Source organism: Protopterus annectens, chromosome 12.part0, assembly GCF_019279795.1.
Source record: "Protopterus annectens isolate FY-2018-M chromosome 12.part0, PAN1.0, whole genome shotgun sequence".
NCBI lineage: Eukaryota > Metazoa > Chordata > Ceratodontiformes > Protopteridae > Protopterus > Protopterus annectens.
In genome coordinates this window covers 894047635-894074975 of record NC_056746.1, presented here as the reverse complement: position 1 = coordinate 894074975, position 27341 = coordinate 894047635, and positions in this window count along the sequence as shown.

Sequence of the window (27341 nt, the reverse complement as noted above, 5' to 3'; positions counted from 1 at the left end):
GTGAGTCCACAACAACCAACATCTCTGAAGTTAGAGGGGAACCACTCTGGCGACCGAAAGTACTGGAGTCAATGATTTAAGTTGTATCTAATGAGGAGTGTCTATAGGGACAAACCAGAATGTAGCTAATGGATCATGCTTCATCATGTTGCAACCATCATGTTGCAGCCAAGAAGATACTTAATACTTTATGTTTTAAACAGGCATAAAAAAGTGCAATATTGAATGATACCCCAGGCACATTGTGAGCCAAAAAAGAATCTATCTTATGTAAGACATTTATTTTTTCATTTGAAATCAAGGTGTTCAGGAGATTCTTGATGTTTATGTTTAAGAATTAAAACACAAAGCATTACTATATATTTAGTGAATTGTATGACTTTGATAAGAGATAGAGCAGTTTGTGGTATCAGAAATTATCATTTAAGTGTCAACCTATTAACACTGTACAAAGGCATGGATGACTATTGTGCAAGCAAACCATTTAATTTGCAACTGAAAAAGATTAAATGGGAGATGAAGGTGTGTAAAATTGAGAGAGTTGTAGATTAGTGTGTATGATATACTTTTAAAAAGCTTTCCAGTGAGTCAGCACATGCATATAAATACTGAGCACGTGCAAGCAAGAGTGCCATTTTGAGTGAGCAGCCAGAGTGTGAGCATGCAAGTATGTAGTCAGTCAGTTAGTTGGCTTAAATTTAATGTTCCTGCCACTCATCCTAATTTATTTGTATACAATAAACTACTTAAATGAACACCCAAGCCTCAAAGTCTTCTTAATGCGCATAAGAAGAGCGACATAGTGTCAGAAGTGGGATCCAGAGTTACAGCCATGAGGCAACTGGTTAAAGCTGGAGGAATATGTAGGAGTGGATCATTCCTATTTCTCAAATGACTTGCAAAATAGTTCAGAAACAAGTTCCAGGTACTAAAACTTGTTTAAATGATTTATGTCATTTCAAATATTAAACGAAGAACTCAGAATGCTCAAAACAAATTTCTTATTAAACAAAATGTCCAAAACTGCGACATATTGATAAAAATATTTAAAATAATTTTGAAAATGTTTGAAACAATATCCGAGTTGCATAAAATGTACAAAAAGGGAAAACGACCATATTTTTTCACTATGTGCTACTTTTTCATATTAACTAAATCTATTCAAAATATCTGAAGTGTGCAAAGTGTTGGCAGGTGTGTGCAGTGTAGTTATTTTGCAAAGTAAAGTTGTTTCAAAGAATATTTCATAAAATACAGTTATTTCAAAGCATATTTTGCAGAGTACAGTATTTTGAAGAACTTATTGTGCATTTGACTATTATTACAAGTACCTGGTGTTTGTGAATGTTTGTACATAATTACAAGGGCCAATTTTGCATTGTGTTTTACTATACTCTGTGGGCATGGCAGAAGGTTTCTCAGACCCACACTGCTTGTGTTTAATAACAATATTGCAGAAAATTGGAGAATTTGTGAGCAGGAATATGATATTTTTATGCAGGCTGATTCTTCTGACAAAGATGCACATACAAAAGCATTTATTCTGCTTACTTTAGCTGGTTTAGAGGCCATTGAAAGAGAGTGTTCATTTTTGTATGCACCTGCTGTGTTTGCAGGGGATGGGGAAGACCCCCATACACTGATACCAGCTGAAACAAGGGAAGACCCCGAGTGCTTAAAATGTAAATTTGGAGAAATGTGTAACCCCCAAATGAATATTACAATGGAAAGACACTTATTTTACACAAGGGAAAAAGACCTGGTGAAACTTTTGCAGCATATATAACTGACTTGAGAAATAAGGCTAATATGTGCGGATTTGGTAACTTGTGAGATGAGTTGATAAAGGACAGGCTTGTGTGTTATTAATGATGACACAGTGAGTAAAGTTTTGCTTCAAGACAGTGATTTAATGTTAAATAAGGCCAATGAGATTTGTCAGATATACCAGTTTACAGAAAAGCATACACACATGCTTATAAATGAGAGCATCTCTAGAAGGCAAAGTGACAAAGCTCATGTTGATAGTATGCAGCATGTGGTTAAAAGAAATAGGCCCAAGCACATGACAACTACTTCAGGTCCTGTAACAGTCCCTGGGATCCCCAAATCTTATCAGCAAATTCCAGAGCATGCTCAGTAAAGTATAACAGTGAGTCAGCAAAGTCAAAACATGTGCCCCCACCCAACTTCATAGTCAACTGTCATAATTGTGGTGGAAATTATGAACCCAAAAGAGAAAAGTACTTAGCTTTTGGTCAGCAGTGTCATTCTTGTAATAAGTGGACTTATTTCAAAAGATTTTATAAATCAAATAAGGCACACTCTTTTATTAAAAAAGGGTAATCCAAGAGGCAAGTCAATCAATTAGAAAGCTGCAGCCCTACTTTTTATGTTGATGGTGTGTTTGTGCTTGGTGAAATAGTCAATGCAGTAAATTTGTGGGCAAAGAATGAGATCTTATGTTCTGTTTGGATTAATGGGAGTCCTGTAGAGCTCGAAGTAGATACTGGTTCAAAGTGTAATGTTATGTCAGCAGAAACGTTTGCTAGAGTAAAAGGTACAGAACAACTTGATTTGACAAAGTGTGTAAAGCTTGATGTTTATGATGGTGAAGAAATTCAGACCGAAGGCTCGGTAGTGCTTTTATGTTACTCCACTGGAAACAGCTATGACTTTCAATTTTTCATAGTCAAGAGACACGTGCAGTCATCATTATGCCTTAGAGACACTTCAAAAATGGGTTTCACTAAATAAAGAAGTTCATCATGCAAGTCTGAATGACAACAGTTCAAATTTCACCCAAACTATTTTTTCTGAGCATGCTGATATTTTTGCAGACAAACTGGGAAAACTACTAGTTGTGCACTCATGAAATTAGACCCAGAGGTCCACCCAGTTATCAGACCAGTGCAGAAAGTTCCACTAGCTATGCAGAGCAGAGTTAAAGCTGAGCTAGACAAAATGTTGCAGCTAGGAGTAATTTGTTCAGTAGAAGAACCTACTGAATGGGTATCCTCCATGGTAGCAACTCATAAGAAAGCTCAGATAATATCAGAATATGTATTGATCAAAAAGATCTGAACAAAGCATTAAAAAGGCCTCATCATCCAATATGCACAGTCGAAGAGGTTGCTGCCCTCATGCCAAACATCTCCGTTTTTTCTGTCTTAAATGCAAAGAGTTCCTTTAGGCAAATTTTGCTTGACTGAAAATTTTCATTGTTAACCACATTCAGTATGCCATTTGGAAAATACAGATTTCTGAGAATGCCATTTGAAATAAATTCTGCCAGCGAAGCCTTTCAGTATGTGATAGAGCACTTTTTTGGTCATGGTCAGAACAGCACCAAAAAGTATTAGATGTCCTGAAACAGAAAATTGCTAACCCACCAGCTCTCAGCTACTATGATGTTCACAAACCAGATACTGTTTCTCGTGATGCTACTAAATTTGGTCTAGGTGCAGTCATTCTTCAAGAGGGTAGACAAGTAGCCTGTGCACTGAGAACTCTTATCCAGACCTAGACACAGTATGCCAGATTGAGAAAGAGCTTTTGGCAACTGTGCTTGCATGTTCAAAGTTCCATGATTGTATTTATGGTCAACCTATCCAGATCAAAGCTGCCCACCAACCTCTAGTCACTATTTTGAGAAAGCCTATGCATACAGCTCCAGCTAGACTGCAGTGCATGATACTCACATTGTAAAAGTACAATTTCAGTCTTGTTTGCACAAAAGGCAAACCTCTTTATCTTGCTGATACTTTATCCAGATATCCCAGAAAAACCACAGAATAGCATGATGCTTTTTATTTATTTATTTATTTAACATTTGTAACCGGGAAAGTCCGACTTGGAATGAAGCCAATTTTCAGCAGAGGCCCAGGGATAAATGCTCCAGGCAACAATGAGTGACGATTTTAAAATCATGGAAGTGAGTCATTTTTCTTCCATACATCTTGATGAGCACAAAACTCACACGGCTTCAGATCCAGTTCTCCAGAAGCTAAACCTCTTTATCAGTTGAGGACGGCCTTCAAAGCAATCTTGTTTACCAGTAGAAGTACAACCTTATATTCCATACAGAGATGAGATTTTATCAGACAATGGTATCATCATGAAAGATCCTAAAGTGATTGTTCTGAAGTCCTTGCAACAAGAGTATATTAAGATCTTGCTTCGTGGCCACCCGGGAACTGATTCTACCAAAAGAAGGGTGAGAGGTCTAGTATTTTGTCCTTCTATGTCAAGAGATATTGAGAAAGTACTTTCATCTTGTTCAGTATGTAAAATTCCAAAGCCGCATCAACAGAAAAAAAACACTTCAGTTAAGCCAGATTCCTGAACTACCTTGGTCAACATTAGCCACATGTATCTTTGAGTGGAATGGTCAACATTATTTGATATTAGTAGATTCTTACTCAAATTGGTTTGAGATTGACATACTTCCCAACCTAACTTCCAATACTGTCATTACTAAGTTGAAACAACATTTTTCTGTACATGGTAGTCCGCGCAGAGTTATTTCTGACAATGGTGCACAGTTTACAAGTCAGCAGTTCAAGAAATTTACAGAACAGTGGGACTTTGTACATATTACAAGTAGTCCTGAATACCCTCAGTCAAATGGCTTGGCTGAACATGCAGTTCAAAGTGCAAAATAGCTGTTAGCGAAATCCAGATGTGATAATGCCAATGTTTTTCTCAACTTGTTAAATCTCAGAAACATTCCTCATGGTAAACATCTTGGTTCATCTGCCCAGACACATGTCGAGACAGATGAGAACCACACTACCAATTAGAAGTAATTTGTTGGTTCCAAGTGCTAAGAACAACAAAGCAGTAAAAGCCCAACTGTTGAAAAAGTATTTGTCCTGCAAATCTTACAATGATAAAACCAGCAAACCACTCCATTTTTTACAAAAAGGGGAGATAGTGAGGGTGCATATGTCAAAATGTTTTAATCACATTGGATTTGTGAAAAGATTATGTCAAGAGCCAAGATTGTACATTGTGGAATCACAAGGAGTGGAATTCAGATGAAATCAGAAGCATTCAGTTTTACCAGTACTTTTTATTACCAGTAATTTTCAGAATTACCAGTGTTCGAACCAGTGTTACAGCATCTTGACTGTGACAAAGACTCAAGTTCACAGAGTGACTTGTCCAATATTCCTGTTCCAGAGAACATTCCATCAGTATTCCCCATTCCTGAGAAAATCCCCGAAACTCCGCAAGCAGAACATTCCCCAGTGATCGTCCCTGTTGCCAAACCCAGTCCTAACTATTATGTCACAAGATTAGGTTGCATCTCGAAACCTAGTTCTAGATACATGGCAACCTGGACATGACTGTTGTTTTTCTTTATTAGTATCTGTATAATGGCATGCCTATTCGAATCTTGTTGTTTATGTGAAACAGCTCAGTAAAGAGGGAGGATTTAGATCAGTGTGTATGATACACCTTTAAGAAGTACTGAGCATGTGCAAGCAAGAGTGCCATTTTGAGTGAGCAGCCAGAGTGTGAGCATGCACGTATGTAGTCAATCAGTTAGTTAAAGTTTAATATTCCTGCCATTCAACCTGATGTATTTGTATACAATAAACTAATTAAACAAACACCCAAGCCTCAATGTTTTCTTAATGTACACAAGAAGAGCTACAACAGTATGTGAAAATAATATGAAAATGAAGCATAGATATTGTAAAATAATGAAAATAAAAGCAAAAGTATATGCAACTGCAGGGACTATAGATGGTATATTGCAACAAACCAGCATGAACAAATTTTACCCTGTGTAAATACTGTGGTAGCTGGCACAAATATAATGTTTCAAAATATCCTGTATTTCATGATGATAATGAAAAGTGAATAGGGGGTGATTTTGGAAAACTAAATGAAATCAACGTTAAGCAGCAGGCAGTGATGTAAGATGAAAATAGCGACGATGAGCATAAGACAACGATACGACACACAAAAAAAGTTAGTACTTCATTAAAAAAAAGATTCTACATAACTTTAGTCATCTATCAGGACTGTTAATTGCATATGCCAAATGAATCAGTCTGTGGAACTGCTGATTGTGAATTTTTTTTGGATGAGTAATATGACACCAAGTTCTTGGTAAAGCACAAAGCACATGAGGTCCATGAAAGGGAAGTTGAGACTGAGGGACAGTTGTTTTTTTTACTGATAAACAGCAGGGTACACAGGAAGACAAAGGGAAATGGAAAGCCACACACACACACACACACACACACACACACACACACACACACACACACACACACACACACGAGCATGCTCACACACGCACACACGCATGTGCGCGCACGTGCAAACGCACGCATGCACACACGCACACACACACATACACGCACACGCACGCACGCACACACACACATGCGCACACACACGTGCACACACGCGCGTGCGCACGCACACACACGCATGCACGCATGCGTGCGCACACACACACGCAGACACACACACACAGGCACGCGTGCACACATGTGCGCACGCACACACACACACACACACACACACACACACACACACACACACACACACACACACACACACACACACACACACACACACACACACACACACACACACACACACACACACACACACACACACACACAGGGAAACTGAGGGAACTTAGCGATTGAGAAAGGGTGTGGGAAGCCAAGAATAATATTGATTTGATTTATTTAATTTGTGACTTGGAATGAAAATGAGCAAACTTTATTGCAATTGTGGCAACTGCGAAAGAGATATCATATGGAAGGGCAGCCAGTCAATTTAGATCATGGTTTTTCAGAGGTCACTTTACAACAGAGATTGTAAATTATAGAAGTAATAAGGGAAGGTGGAAGAAAAATAAATACAGTGTGATTTTCCCAGCAGCACTGAAAGTGTATTTCCTGGATGGCATGTGAGTGTTCACTAGTACAAAATTGGTGATGGTTAAGCTGAAGGAATTATCACAAATACCTGATAAGGAGGCTGAAGAAATGGAACAGCCTAGTGTTTCAAAAGGAATGGGTTTCCCCCAAGTTTTGTGGAAGTTGAGGCGAAGTGGGATGAACAGATCGGCAAAATGGGAAAAGGAAATGTATATTTGTTCATTTGCTGGTATGCACTGGCCAGAAAGGGTACATTTATCTTCTTGACTGAAATGTTCAAGTAGGCTAGTTGTTTTTGGATATGTCAGAGAAAATGACTACCTTAATAAAAATAACCCCCTGCTATTAGCACTAACAGTATAGATGTCATTATTGTCATCTTAATAAGCAGTGCTGTGCTAGGGAGTGGTAAGGGATACAAAGTTCATAATTTGACCCCTCCAACATGATTAATATTTTTCATAATGCTTGGAGGATGCATGGCAGGAGATTGTGAGAGATGTGGGCTATCTTTAACCATGGTAAAATTATAGTAAATATATATATTTTATTTCAGCCGCGGTGGTGCAGCGGCAGCATTGTTGCTTCACAGCAAGAGGTTCTCCCATTTGATTCTCGGCTGGAGCGTCTTCTGTGTGGAGTCTGCATGTCCTCCCCACGGTCGAGTGGTGTTCGAAAGACATGCATGAATGGGCGTGCCTTCGTTGAAGGTTGGGTGTCAGGCTGGTACCTCTGCACCATAAAAATCTACTGCCAATCGTTAGCGGACTGGAGTTCAGCTGTGGTGATCCGTAACCAGGAAAAGCCGAAAGAAGAACAACATATATATTTTATTTCAATAGAGAATAAAGAAATCCATTTGTTTGCTATTAGAGGTGATTATGCATAAAATATGGATAAAAAATCATTCGGCTCACATGAGAAGTTATAACTGGGATTTAACTGAGCTGTGCTATGTGTATAGGTTAGATATTGCGAGGAATATAAATAGGGTCTATGTTATATGTTCGAATGTTTAACTGTTAGAACAACTAATGATCGACCGTTAGTGATCGAACAATTAAATGTTCGAACATATAAAAAATTAATATGTACAAAAAAGAATGTAAAGGGTGTAAGCAGGGGGGCAAGCTCCTCTTGCACCCCCCCACACCCCCCGCTACTTAAATATACCAACTCTGAGATCGCACTTCAGTGTACTACAGTGCAGAAATGGATAATTTCCCATTTCCTACACTGTAGCGCAATCTTGGAGTTGGTATATTTAAGTAGCGGGGGTGTGAGGAGTGCAGGGCAGCTTGCCCCCCTGCTTACACTCTTTAGTTTTTTTTTTGTTTATTTAGTTTATTTTTTTTTTTAATTTTTAAAATATTCGAACATTTAAATGTTCAATCACTAAAGGTCGATCTTTAGTGATTCGACGATTTAAGCATTTGAATATTTAACATAGACCCTATAAATAGTTTACCCTCCACTATTTAGCTTACATTTCTTCTAATGAGTAAAGATGTTTAACTGATACCATTAGGTGGTGATTTAACTTGATAAAGAATATATTCAGACTAAAACACCCATAAGAGGAAAGGGTATATGTTAACAAATAATGGTTACGATATTATCCTCATTAATACTAGAGCTAAGTTTTAAAAAGACTTTTAGAAGATAATGACTATTTTGATAAAAAGTATGTTTAAGATTTCTAATTATCATTTTACATAGGACATTTTGGTGTGGTCTGAATTTTAAATAATTGTTTTGCAAACTTTTATTGAAAATGTATGTTATTACATACTTTACTCTCTTTTGGTTCATGTGCAAAATTTGTAACAGTTTTGTATAGTTACAATATGGATCTGTTCACTGATATAATTGCTAATATTATACTGACAAAATTAGGATGCCATTAATGTATGTGCTTAGTACAGAGAGGGATGTAGGATACCAATAGTACACATGATTTCCACACAGATGGATGCATACCTTGGTAAGTGAATCAATAAGCAATGGATATTTTGGAAGTATTACTTTAAATGTGATCAGAGATTTAAACAGAATAATAGATGTTATATTTTTAGAAGAATGCAATTAGATGGTTTAACTGTTACACAGTGATCTTGATAAAGGTATTTATTGGCAAGTAGTAAACCCTTAATATGTTAGAGGAGTTTGAAGATCAAAATGTCACGATGGTAGCACTCTGCAATGACATATATTTTTACTAGAACTGAGTAATCATTCCTTAATATTCACAAAGAGGGTTATAATTTGTCATAAGTATTCTGTATTCTTCTACTAAACCAATATTTATATCGTGCACTTGCTGAGAACTATTATTTGTTACTGTTTATAAAAGACAATATAACTTAATGTTTATTTTCTTTATTATATAAATACTTTATTTGTAAACAATCAACTGACAGCTTCTGTTCCACTTTTTTCACTTGTTACTATTGCACTGAAGCTTGCTTTTCTCCTCAGGCCTCTTCTGAAAAGGGATGACTTATTGCCCAGTCATACTTTCCCAGTAAACAAATGCAAATAATATAAATACATAGACTGATTATAAAGAGGAATGCACCCAGCTCAAATAGGAATTTATGTTTAATGTTAGTATTTATGATGACTGCTATGGAATAGATATAAAATAACCACCCATGTCCTTGAAGAATTATATACTGCCTTCTGTTGGTTTCTTGCTGTTACTTGCATTTATATGCATGCATACCACAGTTCATTTAATTATTTATTGTAATCAGCTAGTCTTATTACTGTATTGTACTGAGTACAATAAATACACAAAGATAACTGTTTCAGTTAATATGCTTTACTATCACATTTTTCTTTTCAGATCTACAGGCATGTAACACAGATGTTGTCAGCTCTCTATGGCAAATACCCAAAGCTTGTTTATGCACACTCATATTTATACTAAAAGGTCTGATATTTTTCTCAAAGTCTGATGTAGAACAGTTCTTTCTTTGTATAACAGTTTTTCTTTGTTCGTCTAATTTATGATTTGTCCTTGACTTAAGTTCGGTGGTCCAAGGAATCTCAATTATCTGAAACGTGGTGTTCCAGCACTATCTGATGTTCCAGCTTTATCTTGCTTGATGTTACATCTCTTTACTTCATTGATGCCCTTCCAGCTGCCATGTGTGCAGTTATTTTTACAGACTTTGTTTTTCAATAACATACTCCTTTACATGGATGCCAAAAAATCTAACTAAGCTATATATGCTTGCCAGCACACTTACTATTTTTCAGCATTTTATACTACTTCTAAATTAACCCTTTATCTTGCAGCTTTTATTTTAGTAATAGTTGGAAAAGACAGTGTATACTAAATAGAACAGAGTATTCTTTCAGTTTCCCGTTTTTTTAATTTGTTTGAGGAACTGACTAAACTTCAGTTAAAGAAAAGGCTGCATTTGTTTCATTAGCATCATTTACAGCATTTACGACTTTGCTCATATTTACAGTCATAACTTGTTGAGTTATTGCAACTCTCTGTAATCTGCAGCATATTAAACAATTCCAAGCTGTCATTATTATTATGACTCCTAAGACTACCAACACTGGATGTAGTAACCAATTTAACAATTTGGATCCAGATGATGACCACCCTGTGAATATATTCCACCAGTTATGGGCAGTGTCAGCTTCTGTTTTTTCAGCCAACTTTACCAGTTTGTCTTTTACTATTATACTATTTCCTTCATGCCGTAATATGCTGTGGTTATGAAGATCCAAGTAAGCTTTAAGATCGTCTGTGTCTTGTATTGTTTTTCTTAACTTGTCTAAAGACAAAGTAATGTTAGGAAACTGAATCATTTCATATTTCTACTGAAAGTCTGCCATTTTTTTTAGTACTGGTAGAAAACACCTAAGTCTCATTTTCCCAGGTTAAATGTGCGATATTACTGATACATCCCACAAAGGGTTTTTGCTTGTATTTTAACACTGGATTATTTGAAACCACACATACAAATTGTGGTGCCACTTTGACAAACATTTTGAAGTTTGAAGGCAATATTGTCCATTTGCATATATTTGCAGAATGTTGTAAAAAACATAGTTCATAGATGGGAGAATGCTGCCCACATATGAGGCCATTCATAGTTTCTGTACAATGTTTTAACATGCGCGTTTTGCTAGCCATATCTATATAATTTCCTTTAAGTTGAGGTAACCAAAGTTCAGTATTGTTATAAGTAGACAAAAATATTATGGGTAATACCATGAATTGGCACATTACTGTTTGTTTTGTTACATTATAGTACATGACTTTACCAATACAGAAATTGTGCTCACACTGAGTCTTTTCTGTGAACAGTCTTACCCAGCTAGCAGATAGAATCCATCTGCTGAATAGTTGTAGCCACATGCACTCATATTTTTAACATCAACTTTGTTTGTAATTCATTTTGCTGTATTTTAACATACAATGATTGTAAAGTACATTTTGTCCAATCTGCAAATACAGATACATTGGTGTCAACTTGCAATCTGTCTATTAATGATACATTATAATGATTTAAAAAACCCTCTTGATACCGTACATTTTGTTTATGTACTTACCAAATAGTGGGCTTACTTTGAGCTTGCAAATGTACAATTTGTGATATGTCTTGCCCTAGTAACTTTAACTTGTTTTGTAAAATTTCAATAGCCACAGCATTTAGAGTTCCCACTCCTGCTCCTACTGCCCCCAAGAGTGTGTCATATCAGGCTCTATTAAATCTGCATTTTGTCTGTTTAAAACTTGGAAATGTAATGTTGAAGTGCAATATTGTCTTTTCGTATTGTTGTCCTATCGTGGTACAAGTGGATGGTATTTTTACCGCTTGATCTGTATGGAGTACTGGCCTGTTAACCAAAATGGTAAGTATTCTGACCCATGGTCCTTTTCCTTGTATTACTGTGTTGTTTATACAAATAAACAGAGTATTATTAGAACTTATACCTGTTCTTTCCCCTGTTGAATTTATAGGTTCATAGGTAGGTACTAGGCTATCGGCCCAAGGGCCTAAGGAAGCCTAGCTAACAAGGTTCCCTGGCTTATACCACCCAAGAAAGTTAATTTCCTGTGCTCCTGCAGAGCAGAGCCACAGAAGCGATCCCCGGGGTGCATCTCCCAACTCCCGCCCACTCATCAAGATTTTTCTTGAGTGCTAATGAGAAACTCTGCTTCACATAGATGGGCAGCATGCTCCAGAGTATAGAAAGTGTCCGGGATAGGAATCCATCCCCCCAGCATGTCCCGTCCACCATGGTGACAAGGTCCAGGTCCCTAGAGCATGTAGCCTTGAGGGACCGGGACCTCCCCAGGTGCAGCACGTTCAACAGCTCTGGGCCCGACATAGCCCTACATGCCAGGCAGAGATCTCCTCAGAGTAGGCGACATGCTACAGAGCAAAGCTGGAGCTTCCCGAGATGGTCAGCACAGGGCATCCACTCGAGGCCAGTAATCCTCCCTGTGAGGTACCTCTGCAGCCCCTCCAGCTGCCACAGACGTCCCGTGACGCACACTCCAAAAGGGGTGCTGTACTCTACAATGGGTCCAATGAGTGTCGAGTAGAGGGGAACAATGACCTCCTTCTTCCTGGATGAGAAACCCCCGTGATGAGGCGTGCCACACAGAAGGACCCCCCAACTACCACGGAGATGTGATCACCAAAGGAGAGACCACCATCCACCTGGGTTCCAAGGTCTCCCATCCCAGACTTTGAGTTAAGTAGACTGCCATTTATGTGGTAGTTCATGGATACAGAGTCTTTACCAAAGGGAACAACAGCGCACCCCATGGCACTGAGCCCGAGGCCATGTCCCCAACACCAGGCATCTATCCCAGTGAGGCCCCTCTGTAGGATGTCCACACCACCCAGGAACCTGACCGTGGCCCCCAGCCTGCAGTCGTCTGCGAACATCACCAGCCAGAGGCCTTCCATGTTAGCCTGCACTTCAGAGAAGCAGACACCAAACAGGAGAGGTCCCAGGACCAAACCCTGCGGCATTCCACCCACCACCGGCCTGAAGTCAGACCTGGAGTCTGCAACCTCCACAGTGCGGGCTCTGTCAATGAGCCACCTGGCAACCCATCCTGCGACATAGGGATCCATAACCAGCCTAGCGAATTTAGCCATAACTCCAGAATGGGGGATGGTGCCGAAAGCCCTGGCAAGGTCAAGACAGGCCGCGCAAACCACCCCACCCCCACCCTTGCCCACAGCCCCGGCGACTGCCTCAAAGAAGTTGATCAGGCCCAGAACGCATGCTCCACCCCTCACAAACCCAAACCGGGTCCAGAGCTTGAAGGCTACCAATGTCCCCGCTTACAAGCCCCATGACGATATGCTCCATGGCCCCACAGACCAGGCAAACCAGGCCAATAGAGCGATAGCCCCCAGGACCAGCAGCACCCCCCCCGTGGAGTGGGACAACCGTTCCCGTGCACCACTCAGTGGGCACAAAGCCTGACGTGAGACCATGACCGAAAATGGTGCCTAGGTGGGGAGCCAGCTCGCCCCAAAATTCATGCCAAACACAGTCTGGAATGCCATCTGGTCCCATGGATGCTGCACTTCCTCTTACTGAGGCTGACCAGGGAGCTCCTCCACTCATGGGATTTTACTCTCTTTTATTATTATTTTTGTGTTATTATTAACACACTGTGACATTTTTTTGTATGATGTCTTTTCTTGTCAGAATTGTTACGTCTTCAGGGGGTAATGTACAGCATCTAATAGAGATTGAGCTGTTTACTGAAATGTTTATGTCAGTCTTTGACTCTTCTTCTACTTTTATGTATGCCTGACCCTGTTTAGCTAACCATGCCGTTATATTATTGTTAAACATTATGCTTCCAAAGATACACTTTGTTTGCATTTTACAACTGAAATTGTCTTGTTTTCTATTTTGTGTAGCATTTTCCCAACCTAGTGTTATTTGTGAAATGTTGTAATAAACAACCTTGATTCCCTCTGTTTGGCAATCTACCAAGAGGAGTCCACTGAGCACAATACTTACAATAACAATCACATTTTTCATGTTTATTAAAACTTGGTTGTCCTATCAAACTTTTTGGGAGTACTTTCAACAAACTTTGCACAATGCTTGGCATTCAGTCTCGTACGTTGTTTCTAAAAAACAGAAACATAAACTTTATTGAGCATCTGCTCCCCCTCCTTTTAAAGACGATGCATTTTGCTGCTGATCACTACAAACAATGACTCTTATTTGATCCCTGTGAACTAGCAAGGTCTTGTTTTTCTTGCTTTGTTTGACTTTATAGAACAAAGACCCTATTTGTTCCATTACTTCAAAAGGTCCTTGCCAATTGCTATCCCATGGACCGTTCGTCTGAAACATTTTAATTAATACCTTTGTTCCAGAGGGAAGGAGTTCCTGTGGCATTATGGGGACCTTTTTCCATAAATGGAAGGCTTGCTCTCTTGCCAAGTATTCATACTGCTTTGTGATGTCTTTTAACCATGTTTGATGTTGTGCTACCTCTAACAAAGGTCTGTTATGTCCAATCTCTGGATCAAAAGGTAGTTGTGTAGGCATTTTCTTGCCTGTCATGATTTCAAATGGTGAAATCCCTGTTTTGCTGTTTGGGGTAGCTCTTACCCCTAAAAAAAATTCCTGGCAAATGTTGCACCCAATCTTGTCCCTTTTCCAAACATGCATTTTTTTAGTCTCTCTTTGATGGTTCTGTTCATTCTCTCAACTATCCCGTTGGACTGTGGATGGTAGGGTACATGAAATCTTTGTTGTATTCCTAACAAATTACACATTTGTTTGATTAGCTGACTGACAAATTGTGGCACATTATCAGACTCGATAACCCGTGGCCATCCCCAATGACAAAAAATGCTTTTCCATATAGTTTCTGCTGTTGCCTTAGTGGATTTTTTTTGGTAAGAATTGCTTCTACCCATTTTGAAAATACATCTACTACTACTAACAAGTAGCAATGCCCTTTTTGCTGGTGGTAATGGTCCTGCATAATCTATTTGAACTGCATACCATGGTCCATCTGCTGTCATGACCCTGTGTAACTGAGGCTTTTTACATTTGGCATTAACCTGTAAACAGATTAAGCACTCTTCTGAAACTATCTTATATAGCTTTCTTAAAGCTGGGTTCCAATACTTTTCTTTGACCACTGGCCATAGCTTTTCACTACCTACATGTCCTAGCACTTGATGATTGTATTTTACTAACTGTTTTGCTAGTTGATATGGCATATAAGATAACAGTAATCCTTTTGTAGTAGAATAAACCCAGAATTCTCTAGGTGGGACCCTGTCAATCATGCACTGACTAGTCTCCTCTTCCAAACCTTGTTGCTTCTGAATTCGGACTAAATCTTCAGTGATATCCCTGTCCTTATCTACTACACTAATGTGCTGTATTGCTTCGGCTGATTTTAAATCAGGATACAACTGCCATCCTGTCTTCGCTGCCTGTTTGGCTAAGACATCTGCTTTTACATTTAATTTGAACACTTCTGAAGTTGGTTTTGGCGGGCTTTTACTTTTAAAATGCTGAATTACCCTTGTGCATTCTTTTGCCGTATGATTTTCCATATATTTTGCAAAACGTCTGCATGTCTAAGTGGTTTTCCTGCACTGTCTACAAAACCTCTATGAGCCCAAACTGTCATGTGTAAACGTAATGCGTTTACCACATATGCACTGTCAGAGTAAATACTGACAGGATTGTAATGCTGTAGTACGTACAGTACTGCTTCTAATTCTGCCCTTTGAGCTGACATGTGACCTGGGAGCTGTGCCAACTCTGGAACTCCCAAACTTTCCTTTTCTGGTAGTACAGCAAATCCCATCACATACCATATGTTGTCCCAGTACCTAGCTCCGTCTACAAAGACAGAGGGCAAAAAATGATTGTAGTCTGGTGATATGGGGGATTTCTCTGGCTTTGTCAGATTGTCGATGCAGTTATGCTGCTTTCCCTCATATCCAAGCAAGTTGGACAAATAATATTTTTCTTCTGCTTGAATGATTATCTTTTTTGTACTGAAAATAGTCATCCACATAGCAAATACTGCTTGACTGATACCATCAGTAATCTTGTTCATTTTGAAACTGTCTACTAGTACTTGCACTGCGTGATTTTATTTTTTTATTTTTATTTATTTTTTTATTTTATACTTGTTGACCGGGCTAGTCCAGCTGGATATATGTCCATTTTCAGTGGAGGCCCGGGGAGAAAAGCTCCACAATACAATAACACTAGCAAAATAGGACAAGACATGTATTTCAAGTAGACATTGGTACATTACAAAACTTTTATGATATCTTACATGAGTAGGAATTTTATATTCTGTATCCAGTAGGAACAAAAGCTTGATGTAAAAAAGAGCTCGGTATCATAGTAGTTTGAAATAATAATGGAAATTATAACTAAGATGCTGTATATACTTTGGACACACAAGAAGTCAGAAGATAAACACTAGTTTGAATGGATAGAGTGTACAAAAGCAAATAGCGGGATACAATAATCGTGTTTAGTCTCACGAGTTGAGGTGTGATAAACCTGCTAGGAAATACCACAGTATATACATATTTACATGAGGAAAGAATCCTCAGTAAGGTCAAGCGCACTGCTATTAGAGAGTTAACACAAGGTAACATTCAAAAGAGGCTGGGAATCATGGGAGTCTTGAAGGGGGTATGGTGTTAAGTCTGGGTTATTACAGGGGCATAGCCAGTGTGATTTGAGGTAGTGTTTGAGCTTGCTTTTAAATAAGTTAACAGAGGATAGTGAGGTTAGCTGATTTGGAAGGTTGTTCCAGGCCTTGCCTACTGTATTAGAGAACAGGGTGTCACCAGCTGAATTGTTGGATTTGGATATTTGTACAAGTAGTTTGTTAGATGAGCGCAAGGTTTTGAGATTGTTATAGGGGATGACTAGGGATGTGAGTATGGGTGTATTCTGAGGTAGATACAGGATCTTATGGGCTACTGTTAGTTGATTGAAAAGTATTAGATTTGGCAGTACTAGCCATCCGAGTTTATTCAAGTTGATACAATGATGAGTTCTATAGGAGGATCCTGCTGCAAATCTGGCTATATTGTTGTAGGAGAATGACAGTATATTGAGGCTACTCTTGCATATTTTGGTATAGATAGGGGAGGCATAGAAGAGGGTAGAGATAAGGTGTGTGCGAGCAATGGTGGCCCTGGCTAGAGGAGTTAGAAAGGGTTTGATTTTATAGAGGGAACATAGTTTTTTATTAACTGTTTTTATGGTGTTATTAATGTGAGGTTCAAAAGACAAGTGATTATCTATTAGTACTCCGAGTAGTTTGGTGGTTGTTTCTGGGGATATTTTAGTTCCCTTATTTGAAGTAATAGTAAAGTTAAGTGGGGAGGTTCTGCGAGTGGGGTTGAATAGTAGCAATTTTGTTTTGTTAGGGTTTAAGATAAGACATCTTTGTAGGAACCAGTTTTCAACTAATTTAAAGGTCTTTTGGGTTAGTAACTGAAGTTCTGATTGGGTAGTAGCAGAGCATATGAGTGTGGAGTCATCTGCGTATTGGATACAGTCAGCTTGTGGAATTACAGAATGCAGGTCATTTGTAAAGATGGAGAAGAGTAAAGGACCCAGTATGGATCCTTGAGGGACCCCTAATGCTACTGGGAGGTGGGAAGATAAATTGTTTTCCCAAAGAACAGCCTGCTGTCTCTTATTTAGGTATGATTGGAACCACTGTATGCTAAGGGCATCCAATGATAAGTTTTTGAGTGTGTCTAGGAGAAGGTGGTGGTTAACCATGTCAAATGCTTTAGACAGGTCAATAAAAAGGGCTGAGGATGGGGTATCATTATTACGATTACTATTAATTTGGTTAGTAAAGGATAGGAGAGCGGAGGTGGTGCTATGATGTGGTCTAAAGCCATGTTGACAAGGTGCTAATATATTGTTTTCAAATAGGTAGAGTAACAGTTGTAGATGAATACATTTCTCCATTATTTTAGCCAGAGGAGATAGTATGTCTATGGGCCTGTAATTGGCAAATTCCTTGGAGTTACCGCCTTTGTGAAGGGGGATGATGTGAGAGCGGTGTCTACACTATTATGGATGAAAAGACTGTTAGATATTCTGTTTGTTTGATTCCCCAGTATATAGCCAACAATTGCTGAATACAGGGATGATATCCTTTTTCTACCGGAGACATTTTCCGGCTGCAAAAGGTAACTGGTCTTAAAGTTTTTTGCACTCTCCTATCTCCCCCATGTGGCCACTCTTGTAATAATACCACTGATAGTGTGCTTTTTCCTGCTGCCGCTTGTAAAACAAATGGTAACTTTGAGGTTGGTGTTATTAGTTCTGTAGCCCTTGCCAACTTTTCTTTCATGGCTGCAAAAGACTGTTCTTCTACAGCACTCCATTCTAGTGTGCCATTATGTTTTGCATGGACAGCATGTTGTACAAAGGCCCTGCCATCTGTGCATAATCTTCAATGAATTCTCTGTTGTAATTCATAATACCCATGAATTTATGTAAGTCTGAAATGGTCATGGGCTTTTCCATTTGTAGGATACCTTGTACTCTCTGTGCACACAGGGATCTCCTCGTGGGCTTGCTAATGGTCCCTAAAAATTTGACTTCTTGTGAAAGAAACTGTATTTTTTCACTTTTTACCTTGAATCCTGCCTCCTGCAGTGTTTTGAAAACTTTTTTCAATTTTTTTAAATGCTGCTCTACTGTTTCTGACTGTACCAGTATGTCATCTATGTTATGAAGCACTGATCTGTCTTCTTTTAACTCACTTAGAATTTTGCCTACTGTTTGGTGGAAAATTACTGGACTATTTTGAAATCCTTGCGGTAACCGTGTCATAAGATACTGCTGATTGTTAAAGGTAAAGGCAAATTTGAGCTAATCCCTTTTCCTCAGATGCACGGCAAAAAATCCATTTGCCAAATCAATGACTGTGAACCACTGGCTTTGTGGTTTTATATTAGCTGCTAATTCCGGAACTCCTGGAATTACATGTGCCCTAGGGGTGGTGTATTGATTTACTTTTCTCAGATCTATGACTAGCCTGTAACTGCCATCTTTTTTCTTAACTGGCCAAATGGGTGAGTTTGTTGGACTTTCACCGTTTACTATTATTCCTGCCGTTTCCCAATCTGCTATGTACTTTTGTGTATCTTCTTCTTCTTCTGCTTCTTTTGGTATTGGGTATTGCTTTTGAAAAGGTGGTATAAAATCTCATTCATTTCCTATTCCTACTGGAATTTCTAGTTTTCAACAATCTGTCGGTCTTTGTGGCCACAGAAGCAGAAACTGTGCCTGTAAGGACTGCCATGCGTCCTGTGCATCTGCATGTATTGCCCCTTGCGGTTTTTTTCAGTGTCTCACCTATTTGTATATTGCAGCATGAAGATCCTTCTATGCCCTTCCATATTATGCCATTTGGTACATTTATGACCAAACCAATTTTCTTCATAATATCCATTCCTATAAAGGTCGATGCACACAAAGGGTGCATCAGATCCCTGTATGCCTGCATCATTTTGTGTAAACTGTATGGACACATTTTAACTACCCACTGCTATGCAGCCAGTGCCATTAAAACCTGAAATACATATTCTTTTTTTAGGATCTGGTGGGAGTGGTCGGCTAGTAACTGAAACAGCTGCTCCCATATCCAATAATACATTTTTCCATAGAGTCCCCTCAATCCAAATATTAATTAGGGGCCCTTCTTAAAAGATATCAGAAAAGAAACTACTTGGGTAGGGGGGCACACCCCTATTGTATATTTTCCCAGTCATCTGTAGCTGATGTTTTTTCAACTGCACATAACTGTAACTGTACTACTTGCTCTTCATCATCATTGTCATTCCCTTCACTGTCATCTACGTACTTAAACTTTGTAACTTCTGCTTTTAAACTTTCTGCATATTGTGGATTAACAGGTGTTTGGGCCTGAAAATCTTCTGGACAATCTACCAGACATATATCCCCCTGTGGTGTCATTTGTTTTACCTTATAATTATCCTTTCCCTGGTTATAGGGCCTTTGCACCTTTACTTGTTGCTTTCCCATATTTTCATCTGTAACCTGCTTAACAAACTTACCCGTCTTTTCTTGAGCTTCCCTCCATTTCCTGTAATATGGACAATCCTTTTTAAAATGACCAGTTTGCTTACAGCAAAAACACTGTAGAATTCTATTTTTCCCCCCTGTTCTCCGGAATCCATTGGAGCCGGAGGTGTGGAAGCTACTGTCTGCTGCCATTGTTGTCCTTGCTCTATCCAACGGCTTCTACCCCACCCTTTTGTATGGACTTCTACAACTTTAAAAGGCTCCATGTCTTCATCTAATGCAAAGACATGGTGAGAAAAAAGATTGCCATTATCACACATTGTCTTGGCTCTCATTAACTTTTGCACTAAATCATGCAAATTTTTTGAAGTTTCCTGATAAAGGCACTTAATGTCACCTGGAACTCCCTTCACTTGCTCCAAAAAACAATGAATAAGCTGTTTTTGAGTGTCTTCATCCATCATATCTTCGTCAGATTTATTAAACACTACCTGATATGCCAACTGAAAGTGATCTGCCTGTTCAAGCATTTTGTCTGAAATGGTAATATTAAAATGATCTAGCAACTGAGTAGTTAATGGTTGTCCTTGTGTAAATGCCTGTAACACTGCTGCCATCCGCTGCAGCTGAGTGTTAAGAGGATAGTTTTTTAGCTGAATAAATGTTTTAAAACACTTAGGAATAAATGTCCAAAAAACATTTGGTCAAAGAATCATTCCATGCATCTGCACCTGCAGTGTAATGAACCCATTCTTCAAAAGCTAACATGTTGTAAAATATGCCTTTTTTATCATTCCATTTGGTGAGGGTCTGTAACACTCTTGATTGTTGATACAAATCAGCTGGTGTTGCTGCCCCTATAATGTCTATGGTCTGCCTGACATTTTCCCCTGCTGCAGTTTCTTGAAGACGGCCTCGTAAGACTTTCAGTTCTTCATCTAGTGCCCTGAGCTGTTCTGTGCGTCTGTCTAAATCATACTGCATTTGTTTATACTTTTGTTCTTTAGCTTGCCCTTCCTCCACCTCTTTCTGTAGCTGCTCTTTGCACTGCTGGAGTTCAAATTGCAGTGTGTCATAATGTGCAGTATTATCCTGGCCTGCCTGTAATTCCTGTGTAAGCATGGCAAACTTTGCTTCCCAGTCTTAAAGAGTGTTATGTTTGCATTCAAGTGCTTGCAACTGACCCTCTAGGCTACCCAAACATTGTGATAACAAAGTTTCCATAGTCTGATGGAGATTATTCCACTCTGTCTGACTATCCCTTTGAAATGTTTTAAACTGTTCATTTAACTTTTGTTTAGAGGCTGGTGATAAAGCTGAACTCCAGTCTGAACAGTAAGTAACAAAAGGTGTTACCAAATCAATGTCTGGCTCTTGTAAGAGTTTATCTTTGAAATCAGTAATGTCTTTTTAAATGATTTCAACAGTACATACAGGAGAACCCAGAAGTGTATTTGGATCAGGATACAGAGGAGAAGATAAGGGCTGTATTTCAGGGGACTTATCCCTGGATGTAACCTGTGTAACAACCTTTCTATGGCACACTAGACAAATACATTTTGCATCACTGTCACAAAACACACATTCTGGTCTGTACTTATACGTTTTGACATTAGACATGTACCAGTCATAGGTAAAAATCCATTTACACAAAGCATTAACATCAACATTACCTAATAAAGTACTGCATGTGCTACAGTTCTGATTAGACCAGTCTTTAAATCCTGACCATACATGTGCTGGACTGTCATTACTGTTTACCTGAAAGGTAGTCTTACATTTAATACTTTTCTGTCTTATGGCATCCATGCTATAGAATGAGAAACAAAAAGAGAATTACCATTTTCTGTATGTAAGGTGCTCAAGTCTTCCGTCGAGAAAGTGTGGAAAGTCCCTCATTGATTCTCTAAAAAGGAGGCCAAACACAGTTAGCAGATTCAACTGTGTAAATGTGCAGGACCTGTGGAATTTGCAGAGATGCACTGTTTTGCTACTGGATACTGTACAGAAGAAGGAGGCAAATGTTTGCACTGGAACAGAACGTGCTAACTGAATAAAATAAAAAAGAAGCTGTAGTTGTCACAATAAGAAACCATTCGGTCCGTCAACTGTGGCTCGCCATTGAAGAATTATATACTGCTTTCTGTTGGTTTCTTGCTGTTACTTGCATTTACATGCATACATACCACAGTTCATTTAACTATTTATTGTAATCAACTAGTCTTATTACTGTATTGTACTGAGTACAATAAATACAGAAAGATAACTGTTTCAGTTAATACGCTTTACTATCACATTTTTCTTTTCAGATCTACAAGCATGTAACACAGATGCTGTCAGCTCTCTGTGGCAAATACCCAAAGCTTGTTTATGCACAGTCATATTTATACCAAAAGGTCTGATATTTTTCCTCAAAGTCTGATGTAAAACAGTTCTTTCTTTGTATAACAGTTTTTCTTTGTTCTTCTAATTTATGATTTGTCCTTGTCTTAAGTTCGGTGGTCCAAGGAAACTCAGTTATCTGAAATGTGGTGTTCCAGCATTATCTGATGTTCCAGCTTTATCTTGCTTGATGTTACATCTCTTTACTTCATTGATGTCCTTCCAGCTGCCATGTGCGCAGTTATTTTTACAGACTTTGTTTCTCAATAACATACTCCTTTACATGGATGCCAAACAATCTAACTAAGCTATATATGCTTGCCAGCACACTTACTATTTTTCAGCATTTATACTACTTCTAAATTAACCCTTTATCTTGCAGCTTTTATTTAAGGTAATAGTTATGCTAATAATAGTTTGAAAAGACAGTGTATGCTAAATAGAACAGAGTATTCTTTCAGTCCTGAACTGCTGATTAATATGAATCTAAGAAATGCAAAATGAAAGTCTTGAAACAGATATGGACAGATGTGATGTTGGCGCCCCTGGGATTCATAAAGGTTACCAGGTCTACACTAAGTGTGCACATAATTAAGTCTGAGTGAATAGACACTGCATTGTGGCAGAGATGTTTTTGAATACAGAAAATGTATAAGTATATGCTTAGTGGTAACCTTTATGAATCCTTATACAATGATCAGGTTTAAAGATTAAGATTATAGTTCAAAACTGATTATAAAATGTTTCTGGAAATAAGAAAGATGATTGCTGTATTCTTCTCTGGGTGCATGTTTATAGAACTATTTACAGAAATATGAAGACATATGCTTATTTGCATAATTAGCAATAAAAATCACAGTGTGTATCTCCCAAGATGTGCAACTTACAGTGCAAATATAAGGCAGTTTATTTCAATATCTAATGTTTCACCTGATGCCATGCAACAGTTTGTAAGTCACTTGGTATTTACAGTATTAAGGCCATATACAAAATCGCTTATTTTCATAATTACTAACAGACACCTAGCAATTATTGTGTGCCACTAAGGCATCACACCAGGCTGAAACATCATCCACACTTTCTCTCCCAAACCAGGCTCTATACTTGCATCATACAGGCTGAAACAGTATTGTTTCTCTTGTTCTGGTCATCCTCTCCTCTTTCTCTTCCTCTGTTGCACTTCCTCTCTCTCCTCTCATCCTTTTATCACTTTTCCCATATTCTATACTGTTCACAATCCCACCATCTCTTTTAATAGTGACTCAAAGTCTACAAAGCCTCATCTTAGATCTCTTCTGTAAACAAGCAAGATCTCAAATTGTAAAAACTGTAGAAACACAATAATGTTATCCAGCTAGTTACAGAAAACTGTAAATACTTATAAATGTAAATATTGTACTGTTGTTTCTTCTGCCTCTTCATTTGTATTAAGTAAATATGACACTGTTGTTCTTCTGTCATAACACTTGTATTACAAATTGTGTGTTACTGTACATGTATTAAATATGCTCCTATTGTAGCTTTTCTTCCCAGGTATCCAGTGAAAATGGGTTTTATGCTCAGTTAGGCTTTTTTCAATAAATGAATATCAAATAAAATAAATAACTAAATAAATAAATGGCATTTCACAGAATACACCTCAGTAGCATGTAGGTCTCTCTGTTATGAATATATGACCATAAATATAAAAATATGAAAAGTAATTGGTAAATGTTGATTAATTTTGTTACTGCAGGACATCCTAGACTAGAATTTGTAGTGTTATTTAATTAATAACTCCCTGCCCTTTCTAATGTTGCCTATTATTAGCTGGTAAGTCACTTAGTTAAAGAGGCCAGACCAAAAAAAAAAACAGGTCAGCACGCCATAAGGACTTATGGGTGTTAACTGGAAGTATACAAAAAAAGTGCTATAGGATTGCATAAGTTAAAATGCTATGTTTAAAGTGCGAGATGAGTGCACAAACTAAGGCCACTGGTGTGGATTTGGTTCAGCTCTGTGCATAAACATGGGGTTTATGGGGTTCTTGTTTGAGGTTACCACTACAAATACAAATAAAACAACAAAATGCATTACATAAATGCTTTTGGTTATGATTAAAAGTGCCCATGCTAAGACACTCTTACTGGTCCGAATGGTAACAATGTAGAATGCAGTCAAGATGTTCAGCACAATACTGCATGGGATGTTTCAAAGCTATCTATGAAGCAGTACTGTGAGAACATGTGAGAGCATACAGAACACTTTCAGTGGCTGGCCAGTCAGAAAATTCATGAAGGCAGATCAGATAAATGTTTGAGCATGAGGACAGTCAAGCAATGTGTGGAAGGTGCAAAACTGCAAAGGAAAAAAACATCCTTTGCTATGGAGTCAAACAATCCACAGGAGACAAGCAATGCAGCAAATGTACTTGTATTAAGTACTTCATTAACAGTGCACAAAAAGGGGAACAATGGAAGTGATATTGTGAGTAACCAGATTGACTTATTTGAAAGCTTGGAATGCTTTTATGCTTATATGAAGAATATTATATCAAGATGATACAAAGTTCACTCATGAAACATTTATTCTTATCTGTGCTTTACACAAAATGCCCACTAATCTTACAGCCAAAAATGAAGAAGAAATAAAATAAACTAGGTAGGAAGGAATAATAGTTATGGATCAATACTTTGACGAGTTTGGTTAGACAGGACAAAGGCAATATTTGTACTGAGCACAATACCTCAGTAAATACATCAAGAGGGAACTTTATCTTTTGCAGGTTATTGAAGAAGTATTTAGCACTAAGTCTGATGACAGATTCTTTTTAGTCTTTGATGTATGACAAGGATTTTGGCAAATCAAACTTGATGTAGTGAGCTATTAACTCTGTACATTCAACATAGTTTGTTTTCTCTTTAACACTCTTCTTGTTCTGTGAGATTCCTCATATTCCTCAATACTTGAACCTTTGCCAGTCACTCTAAATAATTCTTGTTACTTCTTAACCATATATCTTTTTTCTTTTATTTCTACCCTATTTTTAAACTCCACTTGCATTTTATCCCATTCTCTAGCTAAACTTTAAGAAGAAATGTCTGTCTTCCCTAATAACCTCTAAATAATTTCCAGTACCCATTCCTTAAATTCCTCTCTGTTTAACAAATAGGAAGGGAAGTGACAGTGTCTCATTTTAATTTCATTATCCTGCATTTTTATTTTAGTTATTATTGGCATGTTATCTGAAATAGTCATTGGATGCATATCAAAACTTTCAATTAAATGCAGATGTTCTTGTGAAATATAAATTCTGTCTAGCCTAGCCCAGTTTTTATAAATTCTGTCTCAGCTCCAACTACTGAAATCACCTTTTCTAAACAAAATATTTTCATAATGTTCTTCAACAATCTACCCTCTTTTATTATATTTTCTTTTCTAGACTTCCCAGATACATCCTTATTTTTGCAAATCAAATTGCAGTCCCAGTTATAAGTAATATTCCCTACTGAATGCTGATTATTTTTCTTGGAATTTTCTTAAGTTTTTGGTGAAATATAAATACAAGCCAGCATAATTCTCTCCCCTTGCCAGTAGCCCATACCACTACTGATCTACCATTATTATCTTTTTCCCTCTTCTATCACTATTGGAGCTACTTTAGCAATTAATATAGGTACTCCACTTTTCATTTGTTCCAGATATTTCACTGAATAATCATCCTAAAATCCTTTCTTTATCAAATTTACATGCCCAGTTCTTTCCAAATGTGTCTTCTGTAGCATAACTATTTGCACTCTGCATTTTTAAAACAGTTCACTATTCCTTATTTGTATTTACCTGTGAGACCATTCACATTTAAAGATACTATGGAAAGTTTTGTCATTATGAAAAGAAGTTAATATTCCCACCTGTTCAACAGTTTTTTAAATGTCTAGTTTCAACTTTTGTGTTACATGCATTCACTACTGCTTGGCAGGTTGATCCTTTATACATTTATTTCTTGTCATTTCCATTTGAACCTATGTAACATCTTACAAGTCTTTTTGTTTTAATGAAAACCCTCAAACAAAACAAACAAACAAATACACTCCCAGAATGCCTTCATAACCCATTAGCTTAACACAAACACACAAAACTATGTAAATCTTCAAATAATGAAGTTTAACCCTACTAATAGGATCAATTGTCTCAGATTGAAAGCGACACTCACAGGCTTGAGTTGACCTATAATGAAGGTTATCCATGCTAAGATGCATGGTATAGCCTGTGATTCTACTTACACTAAGTGCTGTCTGTTTTTATCTTATCTTATGATTATTGATCTCTCAGATGTAAAAACAACTTGAATGTTTTCAGAAAACATTATCTTCTACCATTGAATAAAAAAAGTATTCTGGTTTTATTACCCATACTAGCTTGTCGCCATAGAAGCATGAGAACCAGATACACAGTTATCTCCAGCTACAAGCTTTTCATGTAGCAGTGTCAACATTTATTTGCTAAAGGAAAACATTTCATTATATTCACTGAGCTTTTATTTACTTACTTCCCCTTAAAACTTGTTATAAGATCAGTCCAAGGGCCATAATCCAGTCAAACCATATACTTTTTACATTGTAGTTCCTAGATTTATTAAAACTGTACAAGAAAAAAGAAAGCAGAAGGACAAGAAAGGACATCTGTTTACTTTACAGTAATCTAACTTTTGCTACCATAAATGTTAGAAGCATAAGAAATCCATGCCTGGATCACCCAACATAAGTCTGATATTCTCACTTTAATGAAACTTGGCTTAAACCCAGCATAAAAGACTTTGAAATGAAACCTCCCATCTATAAAATTTGTAATGACCATGTAAAGAGGAAAGGTGGTGGTATTGTTTTAATATCTCAAAAACAACAGCCACATTTCTTCTTACAACAAACCAATACCAAAATTCAGTACAGCAGAGCTTCTTATAATTTTCCCGAAAATAAACAA